This window comes from Phascolarctos cinereus, unplaced genomic scaffold (assembly GCF_003287225.1).
Source record: "Phascolarctos cinereus isolate Bilbo 61053 unplaced genomic scaffold, phaCin_HiC Scaffold_4;HRSCAF=312, whole genome shotgun sequence".
In the NCBI taxonomy this organism is placed as follows: Eukaryota; Metazoa; Chordata; class Mammalia; order Diprotodontia; family Phascolarctidae; genus Phascolarctos; species Phascolarctos cinereus.
Window position 1 is genome coordinate 298,080,348 of NW_027555847.1, and position 22,130 is coordinate 298,102,477.

Below are 22,130 nucleotides of genomic sequence, written 5' to 3' on the forward strand. Positions count from 1 at the left end.
AGGAAAGGGAGAGCAACCACTTCAATGAAATCAAGCCACTGAAGAACTGAAGTAATGTCACTTTCATCATCCTAGTGAATCATGTCAACCTCTATTATTTCAGTCTTCTTGCCTGAAAAAGGTCAACTACCTGTCAGTACCTGACCCTTAATAATGTTTTGGAATCTAACAGACAGACAGGAGAATAAGGGATATTGTTATTCTCAGAGTTTAATGGGTCATGACAGGCCCAGTGTACTGAGAAGGGGTCCACAGGTTTCATGTGACCATCAAAAGGGTCCATGACACAAAGAAAGGTCCAGAGCTCCAGCTGTAAGACTTTTAAGTGGAAGAGAAAGCCTTGGCATCTACTAATAAAGTTTTCTGACTTGGGTGTCCCCCGCCTCCCATGCCTGTAAAACCATACTCTATCCCTGTGTTCTCCCCTATAGATTGTAAGCCCTTCAAGGACAGGGACTGTCTTGTTTTTGTCTTTTCTATCTAGTACAGTGCATTGAACATAGAGGCAGCTGGTGGTACAGTGGATGAGAGTTCTGGGCCTGGGGTCAAGAAGACCTAAATTAAAATTCGGCCTCAGACCCCAGCTGTCTGACTCTGACCAAGTCAATTAACCTGTCTGCCTCAATTTCTTCATCTGCAAAATGGGAATAACACCTACTTCCCAAGATTATGAAGATCAAGCTCTTGCCTAGCACATGGCAGTCCCTATGTAAATGCTTATTCCCTTCTTCCCGCCCTTCTCCCTTGAACACAGTAGTACTTAACAACAATCTTATTATCACACTTGTTAATAGTCAAAGCTTCTCAGAGCCCTTTACAAAAATCTCATTTTATCCTTACAACGGTGGTAGGTTATTTTAATATGATATATAAATTATTATTGTAGTATTACATGCTTAAGGTCACACAGCTAGCATCTGAGACTGTATTTGAACCCAGGGCTTCCTGACTCCAGGTCCAGCATTCCATGCACTGTGCTACCTAGCTAATCCGTCGAATTGAACTGAGTTTATTTTTTTTTTCTTGGTTGGTTAACCGGTTTCCCCATCCAAAGCAACACAGATTATCCGGTAGCACATCTCTCCTTTCCTGGGTTCAGCACGGAATGAACGCGTTTTCTAGTTTCTTGGCATCGCGCACCGCCTGTGCAAGAGCCCGGGAATGAGTGGAGGGCCTGCAGCGCCGCGACTCTCCCCCACGCATCCTTTTCCCCACGCGCTTTTATTAATTCATTCTTCTTGTGCTACCTTTCAAAAAGAGAGAGCATATCAAAAGATCGGCACGCTGATGGCATGCATGCCACAAAGGGGGGAGAAGCACACGCACACACACGCATGCACACGTGTACTTTCGGCCCAGGGGACTCGAACACCAGGGGTCGGCTGAAAGCCGCGCTCGCTTCCCCAGGCGCCCAGCCGCGGGCTCTCCCACCGCCCCGCAGCACTCGCGCGTGCGCGAGGCGACTCGCTCCACGACTGGGGAGCGCGAGGCCGCAGCAGACAAAGTAGCGCTTTTGACCCCGGGAGGGTCTCGCTGGTTGCACGTGTGTGATCCAGCGCGTTTGGATACTGGTCTTGTACAGGGAACCGGCTGCTGCTCCTTCCCGCGGTCACGTAGCGAAGACCGTGACTCAGCGCTGACTCACTGAATTCCCTGCCAATGGATTTCCCCCGGCTGTCAGCTGCCCGGTCTCAGCCCATCCTGGAAAATGAGAAAGACGCTTCTCGGTTGCTTTGTAGCTCAGCCCCGGCTTACTGGTCCCTGGCCGTCTCTCTCTTTCTCAACGACAGAGCAATGCAGAGTTCACGGCCATTCTACCCCAAGCAAGCAGCGGCTTGACTTGCGTTATTTTCTTTGCAAGATCTTGCTTTCGCTAGAGACCTAAATGAGTCCACTAATCAAAATTCCTTCGTCACAAGCCTGCTTTAATAAATCACGGGCTTCTTTTTACAAGGACTTGTCTATCACCCCAGTGCACACTGGCTTTCCTGCTGCACCACAACCCCTCATCTTGCTTTAGCCCTACATCTGAGGAGGTTGTCTCAGTGGGTTTGATAAAGAACCCTGGCACATGCTGATGACTGTAGTGACGCAAATGAGGTTTGCTCCTGGCATCGTGCGCTGGCACGAGTGACTTACAGTAAAAGCAAGGAACGCTTTGGAAGGACGAACTGCAATGTCACCCTGTGAGTAAGTGTCATTTCCATGCTGTTTGTCATCGTGTAGGCCGCTGAGTGTGTTGGATCCAGAGGAGAGGCTGAGTTTGAATCTTAGCTCTGCTTCTTAACTAGCTTTGTGACCTCGGGAAAAGTCATTTACTTCTCTTTGGCCTCAGTTTCCTTAAATGGTAAGAGAATTGGGCATAGGGATCCCTGTAGTTGCTTCTAGCTTTCGTTCCAATGTGTGATTAATTCTGGAGACAGGATTATTCTGGATGAACCAAATTATTTCGGTCAATTTTAGTCTTATCAAAAAGCAGTTAAATTCTCATGAGTTACCCAGCCCCGGAGAGCAAGTGTCCAAACACACTTGCCTTCTTTTGGGAAAAAGGTGGGAGACTGAAAGTGTGGAATGTTGCGTACACTGTCAGAGGGCTGGTGCCTCAGCACTTCTGTGTGACTATTTCTTTATTACAAGAGAAGGTATTATGGGGGAGACAAGGCATATGGGGAACTAACTATGGTATATAAAAAAAGGCACCAACCAAAATTTTAAAATGTTCTTGTGATATTCTTTCCTTTTATAGATTTTGGACAATGGAGAACAGCTGTGTATCATTGGTGGCTGAGGACTCTGCGGTATTAGGTTACATGGGTCTTATGGCAAAATGCTGATTGCCCTGGAATATTATTTTCCAAAACCGACTTTGCAATATATTTGCCTTCATTTCCTGTGCAAGGCAATCACTAAGTATAGCCAGGTTTGGTAATTGGTACTACTGGAGAAATGAGAGGTGATGCTCCCATCGGGATTGTCCTCCTTGTAATCACTATAGCATATTCAATAATTAAAGGGTAGTTGACAATAGCGGTTGCCCTGGGGTCAGGAAGACCTGAGTTCAGCTGTCTTTAGACACTCACTAGCCTATGACCTTGAGCAAGTCACTTAACTTCTGTTTGCCTCAGTTTTCTGATCTGTAAAATGGGGATAATAGCACCTACCTCCCAAGATTGTTGTGGCGATCAAATGAGATATTAAAGTGCTTAGCGCAGTACCTGGCACATAGTAGAAACTATATAAATGCTAGCTACTATTGCTATTGTTACCTGGTACTGAGAATATCTTACCTCTCTGTGTAATATTTCTTTAAAAATTATTATTTTAAAGTTAAACTAGTAAGATCTTATTAACAAAGAGCAGAAAATAATTATTAAATTGCCTTACAGGTATATATTTCCAGAAGGCAAATGAAATGAAAAATGCAAAAGCTATGAATTTTTAAAATGCCTTTTTTTAAAAAATAAAGAGTGAGGCAAAAGGAAGCTTTCAAACATTTATATTTGAGTTTGTTTTGTAATTTGTAGTTTTCCTTGGATACTTAACACTCTACTTTTTACTGGAAGCTTTTCTAATTCTGATCATTGGAATCAGGTTGGAAGAGTGTTGGCCCTGATGTGACAAAATTCCACTTGAAATCGAAGTTGGGCACACAGGGGAAAGGGGCAAATTAGAGATTTTTTTCAGTCCAAATCTAACTTAACCAGACTCACAGAATCTGGCCCCAATGGAAAAAGAAGCAGAGATGGGGCTCAAGGAACATGAAGTAGGGGAGCATTTGGGGGGAAAGTCAGTCACTAATAGAACTGAAAGACATTTTACAATCTAAATGAACATGCTCACTTTGATACTTTGAAGGATGTTAATTCATTGATACTAGGTGTCGATATGCCAGTGCTAATTCTAATTCCTCCATTCTTTCTCATTGTATGTGATTCTTGTCTATACTTTCCTAGAAATCCTCCATAGAGGAAACAACTTAGATGCTGAAGGCCTTCCTCTAAAACTTTTTTAGACCTTTGGATCCTTATCATTTGAGCCATCCATACATGCTCCACATAGTTGCCAAATTGATCATTCTAAAATGAAGATTTGACAGAATCCTCAGCCTGGTGTTTAGAATCCACAATATGGTTTCCACCCACATTTGCACTCTTCTTTCATGTTACTCCTGTTCATGCATTTTCCCTTACAATGAAATTGGCCTGCTAGGCTTTCCTTCTACATTATACTCCATCCCCTACTCCCTATCCATTGCATTGTACAAGCCATTTCTTGGTCTGGAATGCACTCCCTCTTCATCTCCTCTTGGATTCTCTACTTTTCATCAAAACCCTGTTCGGGTACCACCTCCTACATTGTCCATTCCTGTTTCCAAACCCCTCTCCCAAACTGTTCTCAGTGTGGTCTCTCCCTTGAAATCACTGCATACTGCTTTGTATTTGCTTTATATTTACTGATATATGTACATGCTGTACAGCTAGGTTGGGCAGAGAGATGGTGCAGTGGATAAAGAGCCAGGTCTGGAGTCAGGAAAACCTGAGTTCAGATGTGACCTCAAGCACTTACTAGCTGTGTGACCCTGGGCAAGTCATTTAACCCCAAATGTCTTGCAAAAACCCCCCCCCAAAAAGAAAGAAATGGTAAAGGATCTCAGCACCTAAATGATCCATGACAAGAGAAAGGTGAGGGTAAGGTCAGGGGGGAGCCCTTTACAAATTGTTATCACCAGTGACTACCCAATAGCAGCATCAGAATGGAAGAATAACTGATTACTAGGCTTAAACTATTCAAAATATATTCCCAGGAAATTAATCTTGCCTTCTTCAAGGATTAAAAAAAGTTCCTGTGGGTTATTTTAACTCAGTTTTCTAGCTTTTAGCAGAGCCCTGTGCTTCAAGCTGTTACCTTCCTCCCCCCCTTTTTTTTCTAACCCAGCCAAACTTCTAAAAGGTAGGAAAAAAGCATTTGTTCAGCACCTACTGTGTGCCAGGAATTTTGCTAAGTGCAAGGTATATAGAGACAAAAATGAAAAAGAGTTAACAGGCTGTTGAGGTGTATGTGTGTGGAGGGGGGAGAGACACACCATGTACAAAGACAAGTCAATACAAAATAATTTGGGAGGTAGGGATCTGGAAAGCCCTCCTATAGGAGGTAGCAATTGAGGTGATGTTTGCAGGGACCGTGGAATTGCCAGAGGCAGTGGTGAGAAGAGAGAGCATCCTAGTCTAGGAGGCAGGAGATAGAATGCAAGTAAACCATTTTGGCATAAGGAGGAAGAACGTAAAATTAGTCTAGAAAGATAGGTTGGAGCCAGATTGTGAAGGGCATTAAATGCCAAAAAAAAATCAGTTTTGATTTTATTTTAAGTGGCATTAAGGAGGGAGTTGCTGAAACTTTTTGAGCAGATTGTTATAGACCCAAATTGTCTCCATATGGACTCTCTCTCTCTTACAGTGTTTCTATGATGTGTGGTAATTGAGGAGATTAAGGAAAGGTACCTCTATTTCAAATTGGAGATAAGGTACCAAGGAACTCACCAGACAATCAGAAGTAGAGTCTTTGTGTGTGTTTGTGTGTTTGTGTGTGTGTGTGTGTGTGTGTGTGGTGTTGCTGTTCAGTCATTTCAGGCATGTCCAACCCATGGTGACCCCATTTGGGGTTTTCTTGACAGAGATACTGGAGTGGTTTGCCATTTCCTTCCCCAGCTCATTTTACAGATGAGGAAACTGAGGCAAACAGAGTTAAGTGACTTACCCAGAGTCACACAGCTAGTAAGCTTCTGTGGCCAGATTTGAATTCAGAAAGATAAGTCTCCTTGACTGGAGTCCCAGAACTCTATCCACTGTACTACCTATCTGCTCAATAGTAATTTTTACAAGAGACTAAAAATGAGACTTCTTATTTGGCAAAAAGTTGATTTTATCCCATAACCACCATATTACTGTACAATAGATGTTATGTCAGTTAGTCAACGGGTACTTATTCTGTATCAGGCAGAGAAGCTAAGCATTGGGCATACAATGAAAGGCCAAAAAAGCAAACAAACCCAAAATTTAGTCACTCCTGTTAAGGAGCTTACATCACAGTGGCGGAGAAACATGTAAACAACTGTGCCTAGAAGATAGATACTGAGTAGATAGAAGGCACTCAGAGACTGGAAAACAGCAGCTGCAAGGGACTGGGCCTCCTTTACTTAGGGTGTGAGTAGAGGTTTGAAAGAAGTCAGGAAGACTGAGAGGCAGAAGAGAGCAAAGGTATGGGGGTCAGCCCGTGGGAATGCTATTTTTTTCTTTTTGCTACATTTTTGCTCTTTTTTTTTCCTTTTGATTCCAAGATTATGATTTATAAAACCTAAGGTTCATAATATTCTCAAAACAGACTCATGCTCCTTCCTATCTCCTCTGCCAGAAGTGCTTCAGTCTGTTCATACCTACTTATATTCAGTTCTTTCTGTTTTCAGTCAGCATCATTGGTACAATCTATGCCCGGCTCTGGCCAAAGAGACACCCTTAGAGCCAATTGCCTCTGGGAAACTCTTGGTTCATGACCCTTTTTTCCTTGGACTTTGGTTCTTGGTTGAAGCAACCTCCCTCTGACCCCTCTCTTCTCTTCAGGTCTGATAGTCAAAACCATTTTTTAGGAGCCCAGATAATAGCTATTGACCTGCTTTTTATATCTGCCGACTTCACTCCCTCTCCCACCCTCCATTGCTACCTCAGCTGGAAGTACTTAGGTCCTCAGCAGGGGTCTCTGCTTAAAGCTCTCTGCTGCCCCCGACTGGACCCTGGCTGCTACAAGCTTTCATGGGTCCCCTTGAGTTCTGGGTTTCTTTCAGGATAGGACAATTTTAGAGTACTATTCCTGTGAAGTTATTCACTGAAATACTCTGTCTTGGAAACAGGGCTGATAAAATAATGAGGTGAGATGGCATTAGTCTGGAAAAAAATATACATGCACATATTTTTGGAGTGAGGAGCTGGAATTTGCGGAGGCAGGCTAAATAATTTGTCAATCCTTAATAACCTACACTAGGCAGTAAATAGAATGTACTGAACTCTAAGACAGGGATTGGATTGTTTCTGTAACAAAATTCTTATCTTTTAAGTAGGTGGCCTCATTACTTAAATATAAAAAACCCCAAGAATGCCAAGTAAAACATTCATACTTAGCCATCCCTTCTAAAGACAAAGTGTTTTAAAAGATTGTGGTCTCTACAACTTTTCACAGGACTTGATTTCTTACTAAAATATTACTGTGTGACATTAGCCTATTCCTATTTATAGAACAAACCAATGACTCACTTTGTGCATTTAAAGAGTCTAATGAGGATTTCCAGTTCTGTAATAGCTGTGGGTCCCATTAATAGCTCCTTTACATTGGGGTACATTCTTGCCAATGGCTTTCTGACACTTCTGATATTCCAGTGATTTTGTTGTAATTGCATCTTGTGGATGACATTAGTGTTATCAATAGGGGACCCTATGTTTACCCAGGAAAGGGAAAAATAAGATCTCATTCTTCAGTCTCTTGGGATCTTCATTGACTGGCAATTTCCTTTGACTGGCAAAAAAAGGCCAGCATAATTATTGGGTGCAAATAATAAATTCCTCAACTCTAGCCCACCAAGAGGAAAGAAAGGACATAATTAGTATTTCTTTTACTCTAAAATTATGCTCATTATAAAAAATGTTTATGGAAGATTCCAGGATCTCTACCTAGAAGAGAAGTGCTACTGGTATATTTACTAGCACTGATAAGAATGTTCCATAGAATTTGCTTTAACTTTTGAGGAGGAGTATTATATGCCAAACCTAATTTTTAAAGTTCCTCTGGATGGTTTAGTTCTTTGAAATAGACCCATTTCCCATTCAGACCCTTTTAATCTTCTGCCCCATGCAAACAACAGGTGCTTTAGAAAATAGCCAATAGAGAGACAATAATTCTTGTCCTTCAGGACCAGTGCCAATGGAAAAAAGTGACCTGAAATACAGATCTCAGGCCTGACATGATGAAAATCTAATGCCACAGCTGTTTTCTCTCAGAACTGTCACTCATCATGTTTTAATTTCACAGTTTTGAATTAATCTTTTCTAAATATGGCACCAGAGGGAGGTGGACGAGATAGCAGTTCCCAGCAAAGGAATGAGGCCAGTATTTGCAAAGTTCCTGGTCTCTCTTGCTGTCTCTCCTCGCACTCCTACGCTCCCTTGCCCTGCCATTCTGGATTTTGTTTTCTGGGATCCTTGTGGTACTGTAGTACTTCTGTCTATATTTGTACAGGGCAGAGGTCTAAACCAACTCATAAGCCTAATTGTTTCAAAGGATTATTAATTCAATCTCTTTCCCATGCCATCTCAGGATATATTTCCCAGCCCTTTCTATCTCTGATCATCTAATAAAAGAAACAAAAATTAAAAGGGTCAAAATTTGTCAGCATTGTACATTCAAGTTCTGCCTTATCTAAGCTTAGAAATTTCCATTCTGATGGCAGGCCACAGACATAGACCATAGAATTTTAGAACTACAAAGGACATAAGATTTCACCCATTCCAGCCCCTTCAGATTCAGCCAATAAGTATTAGGCATTTACTTCGTGCCAGGCACCATGCTAAGTAATCACTAGGGAATCAAGGAAAGGCAAAAAGTCTTTACTTTTCAGAAAGCTTACATTCTAATGGGGAGAAATGAGATGAAAACAAATAGGTATGTAACAGAAACATGCAGAGCAGATGAGAAAAAGTGGGGATCGGAGAGCTTAAGCCCTCTCCAAGGTCATAGCCCCTAAGTGGTAGAGCTGGGGCTCTCAACAATGTATGTTTTCTCATGAAATTATCCTTTTTATATTTGACCTTCCTAAGGTATTGTGTTACTTCTCATAGTTACTTCTCCTGAGTCTGTTGGAATTGCATTGAATTCATTGCAGAGATTATGCCACATGTGGTGCTTTATCCAGTGCCTCAAATATCCAATTTCTATTTTTTAAAAATGATACCATGTACTCTTTCCAAAATGTAATTTTAGGGTAAAGTCATAATGATTTAAAAATATTATTAGCATCTTTGGAGAAAAATTCTCTGAATCCAATAGAAATTTTCAGCTTATAATAAGAAACTGAATCAAAGAGAATGGGAGAAAATATAAGAGAATTCATGGATGAGTGGAAACTATGTGAGTGGCAAAACTGAAGGAAAAATTGGGATTGATATTGCAAGATCTTTGGAAATCCAACCAATTTTTACCTAAATGTTTCTCACAGCTCAGAGTTCTTGTCTTCTCGTGACTTGATTACTGTCAAAATTTTATTTACTACAAAGGTTGTGTCAACTTAGCAGTCTCCATTGGCACAGGCAGCTTCTGTGCTGGGAGCTGATAAAATAACAGGTTTGGGGGAAAGTAACAACAACAAAACCAAGCCCCCAAACGACAACCAAAAAAATTAGGTAATCTTTTCTAAATGTGCTAGCGTCTATAAAGACAAAAATATTTGTACTGGCTACTTAAATAATGAAAGTTGAAAAATTAAGAAGAATGCAGTAGCATCCGTATGAGTTGCTGTGGACAATCATTATCTTTGTAATTCACAGCTGTCACTGCATTGTTCCACCGTCCTAAAATATTAAATGGCTCCCTATTGCTTGCCAAATCCAATTAAGTTCAGCTCAACAAATTTTACAACAAAAATTAAGTTCAATTCAACAAATATTCATTAGGTACCTACTATGCTTAGTAGAGTGCACTAATTAAAGCTTGGATCACAGGATCTTCAACTGAGATCTATAAAAGGCCCTTAGAATTCAAGCCCTCTACAATGTGCTTTCTATCTGTTATTTCCAGCTTTAGCATATATTCTTCTTCTTCAAATACCCTAACCTCAAACCAAGGTTAATAAATAGCTCACTGTTTGGTATTCTCTGATCATTGGCCTTCTTGCTTTTGCACCTTTGTCCACATCACTCCCTTTGCCTAGAATGCTCTTGGTACCAATTACACCTGTTTTAATCCTTTGTGCTTAAACTCTCAACTGCTATGTCTTCTAAGAAGTCTTCCCAGATCCCTTCAATTGAAAGAAATAGTAGTACTTTGTGCCTTTTTAATGTGTTTATTTCATATGATTTTCTGTTACAGTTACATATGTATGTTAACTCTCTGACTAAAACATAAAATCTTTGAGGACAGGGATTATGCATTATTTTTTTTCTAGATTAATGATAGCACTAAGTATGTGAATACCCATATAGTATGTTTGCTGAATGGATGGATGAATTATCCTTCTTTTATGTAAAGTTGCACTCTGGGCTCACACTCACAGTGTCAAGCTGGGTCCCCAGCACATGGCTTGCTACTTGTCTCCTCAGAGTTGTAGGTGGTAACTCTGAGGAGTTGTTTTTTTTCCCCTTAATAACTACAGCTATAGCCATAACTTATGTAGTTACATGCAACTACAAATATATGCAACTGTATATATACATATATATGTGTATGTGTGCATGTGTGTGTATATATATATTTATAACTACAAGCATACCTTGCTTTATTGTTTCTCTTCATTGTGCTTTGTAGATACTTTTTTTTCTTTCAAATTGAAGCTTTGTGGCAACTCTGGGTCAAATAAGTCTATTGGCGCCATTTTTTCCAACAGCATGTGCTCACATCAGGTCTCTGTGTCACATTTTGGTAATTCTCACAGTATTTCAAACTTTTTCATTATTATATTCATTATGGTGATATATGATCAATTATCTTTGATGTTGCTGTTGTAATTGTTTTGGGGTACCATGAACCATGCTCATATCTGATGGTGAACTTAATTGATAAATGTTGTGTGCATTCTGAGTGATCCAAACCTGTCCCTCTTCTTCTCCTCACACCTCCCTATTCCCTGAGATACAACAATATTGAAATTAGGCCAATTGATAAACTGTACAATGGCCTGTAAGAAGAGAAGAGTTGATCTATCAGTGAAGCAGACTTCACTGTTGTCTTATTTTTTAAGAAATTGCCACAGTCACCCCAACCTTCAGCAGCCATCAACATCAAGATAACACCCTCCTCCAGGACAAAGATTACAACTTGTTGAAGGCTCAGATGAGGGTTAGAATTTTTTTTTAAGCAATAAGGTATTCTTAATTAAGGTATGTACATGTTTTAGACATAATACTATCACATACTTAGTAGATTACTGTAAATGTAAACGTCACTGTTATATGCACTGGGAAACCAAAAAATCTGTGTGACTTCCTTTATTGTGGTCGTCTAGAACTGGACCTGTGATATCTCTGAGGTATGCTTTTATGTGTACTGAGATATATATACATATATATATATATATATATATATATATATATACATATATTATACACACACACACACACACACTTATACATACATATATATACACATACATATCTACACATATATGTCACTCTAGTTATAACTAAGCTATAATTAACTCCTCACCATGTGCTTCTCTCCATGACTATCATTTAATATTAGCAAGCCAGACTTAACTTTTAGAAAGTCAATCAGTAAACATTTATTTAGTGCATACTGTGTGCCAGCTACAGTGCTGAGCACAGGAATACAAAGAAAGGACAAAGATAGTCCCTTTTCTTCATGGGGGAGACAACATGCAAACAGCTATGTATATACAAGATAAACTGGAAATAATAGAGAGAAGGCATTAGAATTAGGGAGGCTTAGAAAGACTTCCTAGAGAAGCCAAGGCTTGAAGGAAGCCAGGAGATGGAAATGAGGAGGGAGAGCATTCCAGGCATGGAGACAGCCAGTTTACTAAGGCATTATGATAAGAATATCGGGTAGAAAACATTTTCTGCCTCCAAAAAAAAAAAGAGGGGGGTGAGGTGGGGAGGACCTGTAACAGTCCCTATGAGCACATACAGAATTAAGGAGAAAGAGAGCCCATAAAACTCATAGTTCCTGATCACTTGCAGTCTTTTTCTCCCCTTTGCTGGGTGCTCATGAAGATCCCTTCAGGCTTTTTTCTAGTCTCCTTGGCTCCATGTAGAGTCCTGAAGCTGTCTTTCCTCAATGTGTCTAAGTTTTCCTTGGTTCCTAAAGTAGACACTTCTTTGAAGTCAACAATGAAAAGTCTAGAGGCAGCTAGGTGGTGCAGAGGATAGAGCACCAGCCCTGGAGTCAGGAGGACCTGAGTTCAAATTCAGTCTCAGACCAGACACTTGACACTAACTATGTGACCCTGGTCAAGTCACTTAACCCCAAATGCCTCACCAAAGTGGGTGAAAGGAAAGGGGAAACAATAAGTCTAAAATCCTGCAATTTTCTGAAGTTCAGCTTGCTGGTACAGTGGATATAGATCGCTAGACCTGGAGTCTGGAAGACCTAGTTAAAATCTAATCTCAGGTACTAGCTGTGTGACCTTAGGCAAGTCCACTTGCTCCTGCCTCAATTTCCTTATCTGTAAAATGAGGGGTAATAATAGCACCCACCTCCCAGAGTTATTGTAAAAATAAAATGAGATAACAGTTGTAAAGTTCTTTGTAAAACCTTAAAGTGATATGTAAATGCTACCTCTTTTCACAAGATGTCCTTTGGCCAAGGGGTGGCAGGAGAAGTAGGTGAGGCATTCCTCTCCCCTTCCCCTACTCCATGTGATTCTGTTTTGAATATTAAGTTGCCATACTTTGAAACCCCAATTCCAAATTAGCTTGATGGCTTTATACAAGCCCTGTAGAGAATGATCAAGTCTAGCAATCTGGACAGACTTCCTGTTGAATATGGTTGAAATGCCTTTGATTGATCCGTTCAATACAAATATTCTTCCTGATAAAGGCATCAGGGCTAAGAGGGATAGCATGATTGGTTAACTCAAATGGCCCCCTCCCTTACATACAAAAACACATGCTTTTGTGTGTGTACCAGATAGCACTAATCAGAGATAAGAATGGTTGTGCTTGAGCAGGTCTGCATCTTACCTCACAGAAGTTGCAGTTGGAGAAGGACTTTGAAAAATGGGTCAGATTTCAATATGAAGAGACTGTGGGAAGGGTAGGACATTCTAGGTTCTAAAAGTTAAAGCAAGGAAATAGAAAAGCTGGAGGTATCTGCCTTGTGTGTATACAATAACTAGTTCAGTTTGATTTGATTATTGGGTAAGAATAAGAGAGTATTAATTGAGATAGATAGAAAGGGCAATTGGGACCACATTACGGAAAGTCTTGGATTCCAACAAGAACTGAGATTTAAGTCAAATAGTTGTTTATTGAAATTCAGCTATCCTAAAATTAAGAAGGAAATATAAAAATATCTGTTTTGAAATATTTGTATTTTCTGCCAATTTTTTTTCATTCTCTTCTAAATATTTCACTTGTATATATCAAGCAGCAATAAGCAATCTACCATAATGATAACTGGACACTCTTAAAAATTTTTTTAAATTAAATTTTATTTTTTTCAATCAATGAAAATCTGCCTTCTCTTTCTCTCACCTTCCTCTACCCATTTGAAAAAGAAAGAAAAACAAAATCGGGGTGGATAACTGGTTTCAGTTCAACACAATAGCTGTGTATTTTGTAAGACTGATCACTGCATTGTTCACTTCTAGAAGCACTGTTTTCCAAGTCAAGATGGCTAGAAAGGATTACTGTTGTTGTTCAACTTGATTTGGCATACCACAGCATCATGTTTTCCTAAATATTGAATGTCAACGCATTGTAGTTAAGAACTTTTAGAAAGAATGCCTTTCACCACATTTTGAGCCTTTTCTTCCAAACTCTGTTTTCCATTAAAGAAGAATTTTTTTCCCCTCCCTAGATTATGACTTTCAACCCTCTCATAGTACAGTAAGTTATCATAGTGTATTGAAAGAGGTCCAGACCTGGTATTAGGAGGCCTGGGGTCCCATTGTGACCCTTAGAAGCTCTGTAATTTTGGATCAGTCACTTAGCTCTCTACTGGATCTCAGCTTCTTCTTCCATAGGGGGCCGTGGTGAGAGTGCCCCATTATTATGGTGAATTTTAAATTATTTTCTAAATATCATTTTAATTATAGAGCCACAGTACTTAATTCTTTTCTGTAATCAGTTATTAATCATGTGGATATATATGTACATATGCATATGTATACACATACACATATAGTTAGTTTTCTGTATTTCATAGTTATTGTATTAGTTATTCATGCAACAGTCTAGGAATGACTTATTATATTCATTTTGCAGACAAGAGAACTTTCAGGGAGTCACACAGGTGACAGATCTCATGTAGGAGTTTGAAAGTCTCACTTCATTGATTTTGCAGTAACTTTACCCTGAGCCACGAAGCATCCCCGCCTCTGGGCTGTTCTTCTGGCATGAATGATTCAACTACATCTGGGTTTGCTGCTAGGCATCCTGGAGCAAGTCCAGGGCAGGCTCCTTTCAAAAGTGGTCTACGAGTGTGTGGAGTAAATTAGTAGTGGAAAAGATCACCTCTTCCAAATGAATACAATCCAAGACTTTTTTAAAAATAAGGAAATGTGTCTCCCATTCATAGAATTTCAGAGAGCTAAAACAGACCACAAAAACCAGGCAAACTGATCAATGTGGTTAATAAAATTTCTTGGTTTTTCCCCCTCATTCCTATAGCTATTTGTATATCACATCCATTTACTTGTAACTTTGCAAGATAGACTTATGATTTTGTAAATTGTAAACTTAGTGTAAAATGCACATAGAAACAGAATTCTAGATTCTTCATGTTAAAAAGGACCTTATTGATTCTGCCCCATCTCCCCAGCCATGTAGTAATCCTTTCTACCAGATCCCTGAGAAGGAAAACACATACTTAGCCTTTGCTTGAACACTTAGAATGACAGGGATCTCATTATATCACTCAGCTACATACACCATTTTGTTTTTTGACAGCTCTAATTATTAATAATTCTTCCTACTAGAAATGTCCTGATTCTAACCTTCGTAGATCTAAAAAAAAGTCTAACTTATTTTCCAGATGATATTTTTTCAAATATCTGATGAAAGCTATCATATACTCCATAAATGTTTCACTTTTTAAAAAAAAAATTTGTTTTGCTTATATAACTTTCTCTGCTTTTTGTACATATTTTTAAAAAAATCTGAGCTCATTTGAGAGCTCCCAATATACCAAAAATTCTTCAGATTTCCTCCTTTTTTCTTTTTTTAAAAATTTTATCTTATTTTAAATTTATGGAATAAAACAAGCATTTCTATAACATAGTATAACAAAAAAGATGATTGCACTGCAAATCTCTTATGTACAACTTGCTCTTCCTTTTAAATATGTAATAAAGTTATGGTGTAAAAGATGAAGGGGATTTTTCTTCCCCTTCCCTGTGCCTTAGAGATGGCTACCAAAGAGTCATCTAAAAAGTTTGTTGAAATAATTAATAATTTTTAGGAAAGTAACAGGATATAAAGTAAATTCTCCTTTTTTTCTTATTCATCAACATTGTGATTATGTTATTGGAATTTTGCTCATGAGAGCAACTCATCCCTCTGTAACTAATTTTCTTTTTTTTTTAACTTTGGGTCGTGGGATCATGACTTTTTTTCTTTGAGGATTTTTTGAAGCCTGCTTTCCTAAAATCTAAAATATACACCTGGTTATTATGGGCCTTTTCGCTGGCCATAATCAACTCTCAGATGGTATAACCACCTTGTCCCAAGGTTCCCATTGCTTACTTTCTCTTTACCAACCAGTTCTTCCTTGCTGATAAGAATGAGGATCAAGATAGCAGTTCTCTTCATTGCTTCTTCTACCTTTTTTTTTTAAGGCAGTTGGGGTTAAGTGACTTGCCCAGGGTCACACAGCTAGTAAGTGACAGCTGTTTGGTCTGAAGCCAGATTTGAACTCAGGTCCTCTTGACTTCAGGGCGGGTGCTCTATGCACTGCACCACCTAGCTGCCCCTCTTCTACTTCTTAAGAGAGAAAATTGCCGGTAAGACATAACATGAATTCACTATGTGCTCTGCTTTTAGTGAAATTAAACTTCTAATGAATGTTTAGATAGTTGAAGCCTCCATAAATATTTTATTTCACCTCTGTGCCAATTTTGTGATCAGCTTTAGGATGCTCCATTTGTTCAGGTGTTCTGTAGTATGTTCCCATAATCTAGATCAATTTGATACATAATATAAATCTATACAATATGCATGTACATATGTAGGTACACATGTATAACTATATTTTAGTGGTGAAAGATAACTAGGATTACAAGATGATCTATTGATGGTACACTGTGTATGCTATAAGTTAATCTCAAATTCTAGAGTACATTGTGTGTTTTTTAGTATTTTCAGAAAATACAGTGAAAATTGATTAAGAAACTATTTTGTCTTGGTAAATGAAATCATTGTCATATTCCCTCCATGGTTTATCTGTCTGTTCAACCTAGAACATTTTCTAGATGAAAGATATTCTCCAAATCTTCCATTAAAAGCCTCTTTTGTTTTTTCACTGTATCTATGTCAAAGAAACACAAGCTCTAGAATATCCTGTCAATCTGGAAAGTCTTCACATATAAGCCTAGTGACAAATTTTGTATCTGCCATCAAAGGACCAGCTCTGCTGACTGGAGGAGATCAGCACTAGAAGGCTGGCCAACAGCCATTAAATATTTTCAACTGCAGTAACCCATGTCATTGTGGACATGTACAGACCAGTGAAATTATTTTGGAATATTGAAATAGCCTTAGATTATATCAAATGTTCTTTCCCTTCATTTTTATTATATATATATATTATATTATTGTATTTATTATTATATTATACATAAAATACACATCATTCTAATGTTAGTAAAATTATTTTATATTATTTACAAATTTCTATAATTAAATGATATAATTAGTTAAAATTGAGAAAGCTAGATGCGATTTCATTGGCAAGACCTAGTAGGTATAAGAATCTCACATACTAAAATTTTGTGTATAAAAATCTAAAAACAACTACTCATATTGGGAAAGTCTGACTCTCAGTCCATTATTCACTTGTAATAAATGTAAAACAATATTAGGAGACTTTGCGGCTTAATATATTATTATAAAACTACATAAATCTTTCAGGGATTTCAGGAAATTTAGGGTTTTCATAGGATCACAGATAAGAAAACTGAATTTAAGAGAGATTAAGTGACCACCCAGGATCTCTTGTAATCAATGTCTCAGGCAGGATTTGAACTCAAGTCTACCTGACTACAGGCCCAGCACTTATCCATTGTGTCACTTTTTTTTTATTTTAACTTTGAAAATGTTTAATTGTACAGCCCTAGAGACATCTTTTAATTCAGGCTAGCCTAAATTAATTCAGTGATTTATCATCAAAGGAATCCACAATATTCCTACATTAACGACTAATGTAGTGGTGAAAGGTGGAAGTTACCAATGTAAATTGATTTACCCACTTGTGTCCTGGATTCTCATGGATTAAGGACATCATGTATCAGACACAGTGATATTTTGTTATTCTAAATGAAAACACTGAAAATTATCTTTAAAGCCATCAGAATGATGCAAGCCTAGAGAATTTCATCTGCAAGTAATAAACATACATATGTAGGATGTGAATTCATTAAACACTATAACCACAACTTGGGTTTATTTGGGCAAGAAGCTCACCAAGTGGCTTAATACATACCCAAGGTATGTTGTTGGCTCATGAATTAATACCCTGAAGTATATTATTGTCTATGAAAGAGCTTATTGAAACTTTAATAGATTAGCCTAAATGAAATGATATATGCAAAGTACTTTGCAAACTTTAAAGAATTATACAGTGCTTGAGAGATATTAAAGCTTCACACTTCACTAAGACTTTTGGAACGGTCTGTGCAAATGTTGACTTACTATTATTATTAGATACTTTGTGGTCATGGAATTCAGCTAAATGAACCTTTAACATGGAGGATATTGGAGAAAAATAAAAATTCAGCTTATGTATCGATCCTGCTTCCATCATATTTCTTACCTTGGTATTAAAAGATGGATCTACGCATTGTTACTGTACTTGGATTTATGTGTAAATTTGAACTTAGAGCTAATCATCCTTGCCAGCCTGACTTCATAGTCGGTTCCTGTTGTCCCTGTACTTTTGGTAGCCTTAAATATTTATTTGACCCACCTTCCCACCTTTGTAAAAGCATGAGATAGAGCACTTACGTACATACCTGGTGATAGGTTCAGATGACCTTGCAATGATTTCTTTAATCAAAGGAAAGATCCTGAAATCAGCAACAAAGGAGATAGGCAGCTGAGTGTTTATCTGATTTGTAACATAAATGTTGGCCTATTGGCAGTATGACTAAAAGGCTTAAGCATATTTTTGTGTATGTAACACACAGTACATGCATGACATCTAGTATTATATAAGAATATAGATGGATTAATTATTAAATAATAAGCACTGTGATAAATATAATGTAAAATTATATTTTATGTGTTGGCAGTAAATTAAGAGAAAATATACTAATATGATCAATAGTCAATAAACATTTATTAAGCACCTACTTTGTGACAGAGGGTGGTGCAGTGGGTAGAGTGCCAGGCCTGGAGTCAAGAAGACTTGCGTTCAAATTCAGCCACAGACACTTACTAGCTGTGAGACCCTGGGCAAGTCACTTCACCCTATTTGCCTCTGCTTCTTAATTTGTAAAATGAACTGGAGAAGGCAATGGGCAAACCACTCCAGTATGTTTGCCAAGAAAACCCCAAATAGGGTCACAGAGAGTTGGACATGACTGAAAAAGTACTGAACATGTACCAGGCCCTGTGCTAAGTTCTGGACACAAATAAAGGCAAAACACAATCCCTGCTCTCAAGTTCCTCACCATTTAAAGGGGGAAATCACCTCATAAAAAGAAAGGGGAGGGGAAGGGGAAAAGGGTATCCAGTGTAGGAGCATGAAGGAGGCCAGGAGTACAACTGGGTGGAACATGATGAAATGGCTAACCCTTAAAAGGAGAATCTGGGAGGAACTCTCAGATGTCCATCCTCTACCCTTTCCAATCACAGGGAAGGAGGGACCCCACGGACAAGGAGAACTGAGGACACTTCCTAGCTGTGGAGGAAGGGTTTATTTGGGCAAGAAGCTTACCAAGTGGCTTAATATATACTCAAAGTATGTTGTTGGCTCATTAACTAATCCCCTCAAGTATATTATCGTTTATGAAAGAGGTTATTGAAACTTTAATAGATTAGCCTAAATGAGTGCCCTTCAACTTGTCAAAAAAAGGTGGTACCTGGAACTGAACATACTTCTTCAAGTACAGTCTGACTAGTACAGTAGATCTGAGTGCACCACAGCATTAGGTCTAATATCCCTTCTTCTGGATGCTAAGTCTCTCATGCAGCTAAAGGTCGCCTTTAGCTTTTTGGTGGGCATGTCATATTGTTGACTCATACTGAGCTATAAATACACTAGAACTGCAAATATTTTTTACGGAATCATTTGGCTACTCATGCTTGTGTTAATGATTATTTGAATTTAAAGTATAGCACTTGACACATTTATCCTGAGTAAACTTCCTCTTATTAGATTCAATTGATTCAATTGAATGGTAATTCTAGCCTATGGGGTCTTTTTAGATCTTGACTCAATCATACATCATCCTACCCTCTCAACTTTATGTCACCATCAAGTTTGATAAATATGCCATCTATGCCTTTGTACGTACTGTAATAGGACCAGAGTTTCCTTAATTCAGCCTCTGTCTTCCCACCCACAAGATGAGGAGGCTTTACTTAGAGGATAAAGGTGTATCCTGGACCTGATTGGCACTGGCTTCCCTAACACATTTTCCTGGTCATCTGGGGCTTTTTATGCCTTTAAGTCTTTGACAGAAGATTTTTTTATTTGATTCTGGAAGTTAACAGGGAACTACTGGAATTTAAGGAGTAGAAGGTTAACATGGTTGGACCTGAGCTTTAGGAAAATCACTTTGATGGCTGAATGGAGGATATATTGGAGTGGGGAGAGACTTGGGCAGGCAGACCCACTAGCAGCCTATTGCAGTAGTCCAGGCGTGAGGTGAGGGCCACTACTAGAGTAGTGGCAGTGTCAGAGGAAATGAGGGGGGCATTCAAGAAATGCTGCAAAGGTGAAATCAATAGGCCTTGGCGACAGATTGGATATGAGGGGTGAGAAATAGTCAGAAATAGAATGTCAATATCAACCTGAAGAGAGTTTGCTAGTGGAATGCCTTGTTAATATGTCCTTGGCTTGTTTTTTTAATTCAGTTTTATTTTACTTTCAGTTCCAAATCCTCCCTCCAGCATCTCTTCCCCTCCCTGACCCATTGTGAAGGTAAGACAAACAAAATCTTTTACAAATACATATAGTCAAACACAGCAAATTCCCACATTGTTGTTAATATATTGTTTCAGTCATGTCCAACTCTTCAGGACCCCATTTGGGGTTTTCTTGGCAAAGATACTGGAGTGGTTTGCCATTTCTTTCTCCAGCTCACTTTACAGATGAGAAAACTGACGCAAATAGTGTCATGTGACTTGCACAGGCTCACACAGCTAGTAAGTGTCTAAGACCAGATTTGTACTCAGAAAGATGAGTCTTCCTGACTTCAGGCCTGGCAGTCTATCCACTCTATTACACCCAACTGTCATTATTAATGAGGCAGAAAAAGTTGAGTGATTTGTCCAGGGTCATACAACTAGAAGTTTTTGAGGCTACATTTGAATTCAGGTCTACCTGACAGCAGGTCTAGCATTCTATCTACTGTACCACCTGGCTGCCAAGACTTCTCTAAAAATGAGAGAGAGAAAGGGAGAGGGAGAGAGAGAGGGGGGGGGGGAGGGAGGGAGAGAGAGAGAGGTAGGGAGGGAGGGAGGGAGGAGAGGGAGGGAGGGAGGGAGGGAGGGAGGGAGGGAGAGAGGGAGGAGGGAGAGAGAGAGAGAAGAGAGAGAGAGAGAGAGAGAGAGAGAGAGAGAGAGAGAGAGAGAGAGAGAGAGAATGTATGCTCCAGTCTGCATTCTGAGCCTTCAGTCTGTACCCTGAATTCATCAATTATCTGAAGATGGTCAACCAGTTTTATCATGAGTCCTTTGGAATCATTGTTGCTCATTGTGTTGATCAGAGTTACTAAGTCTTTCAAAGTTGACTATCTTGATTAGTTGATTTCTGGTTCTGCTCACTTCACTCAGCATCAGTTTATACCTTATGCCTTATATATTTATACAGATTTTTCTGAAACCATTCTCTCCATTATTACCTACAGCACAATAGTATTCATCACATTCATGTACACTAACTTGTTTAGCTGTTCTTCAATCGATGGACACCTCTCCAGTTTCCAGTTCTTTGCTATTACAAAAAGAGCTACTATAAATATTTTTGTACATATGGATTCTTTTCCTCTTTCTCTGATCTCTTTAGGGTACAGACCAATAGTGGTATTGCTGGGTCAGAGGGTATGCACAGTTTTATAGCCCTGTGGGTATAGTTCTAAATTGCTTTCCAGAAGGGTTGGCCTGGTCCATAGCTCCACAGATATTGCATTAGTGTGCCTGTTTTTTTCACTGACCCTCCTGGATTTGACATTTTCCTTTTTTTTTTTTAATCAAATTAGTCAGTCTTATGGGTGTGAGGTGATACCCAAGAGTTGTTTTAATTTGCAATTGTCTAATTATTAGTGATTTAGAACATTTAAAATATATAGTTATTGATAGCTTGGATTTATTTTTCTGAAAATTCCTATTTTATATAAATATCCTTTGACCATTGGGGAATGGCTCTTATTCTTATAAATTTGACTCAGTTTCATAGATAGATAGATAGATAGATAGATAGATAGATAGATATAAATATAGATATAGGTATCTCTTAGAAATGAGACTTTTATCAGAGAAACTTGTAAAGATCTCTTTCTCTGCCCCCCCCCCAGTATTTTGCTTTTTTCCTAATTTTAGCTGCAATGGTTTTGTTTGTGCAAAGACTTTTAAATTTCAGGTCATCAAAATTATCTGTTTCATCTTCTGCGAACCTCTCTACTCTTGAACTCTTACTTTATCCATAGATGTGATAGGTAATTTCTTCCATGATATGCTAATTTACTTATGATATCCCCCTTTATGTTTAACTCATGTATCCATTTTGAACTTATCTTGGTATATGGTATGAGATGG

The 22,130-nt window shown here is 38.7% G+C and overlaps 1 long non-coding RNA gene across 3 annotated transcripts in view; it reads left to right on the plus strand.

Annotated features, from left to right (window-relative positions):
• The first annotated feature begins 524 nt into the window (after positions 1–524).
• Positions 525–22,130, plus strand: part of LOC144456900 (uncharacterized) — a 30,228-nt gene continuing 8,622 nt past the window's right edge. Inside the window, exons 1-3 of one of the 3 annotated variants that reach the window (XR_013486108.1) lie at positions 525–2,190; positions 2,747–2,805; positions 20,246–20,295. This is a non-coding gene — a long non-coding RNA (uncharacterized LOC144456900). The remainder of the gene's footprint in view (positions 2,191–2,746; positions 2,806–20,245; positions 20,296–22,130) is intronic. The other 2 variants (XR_013486110.1, XR_013486109.1) reach the window with 2 other exon arrangements.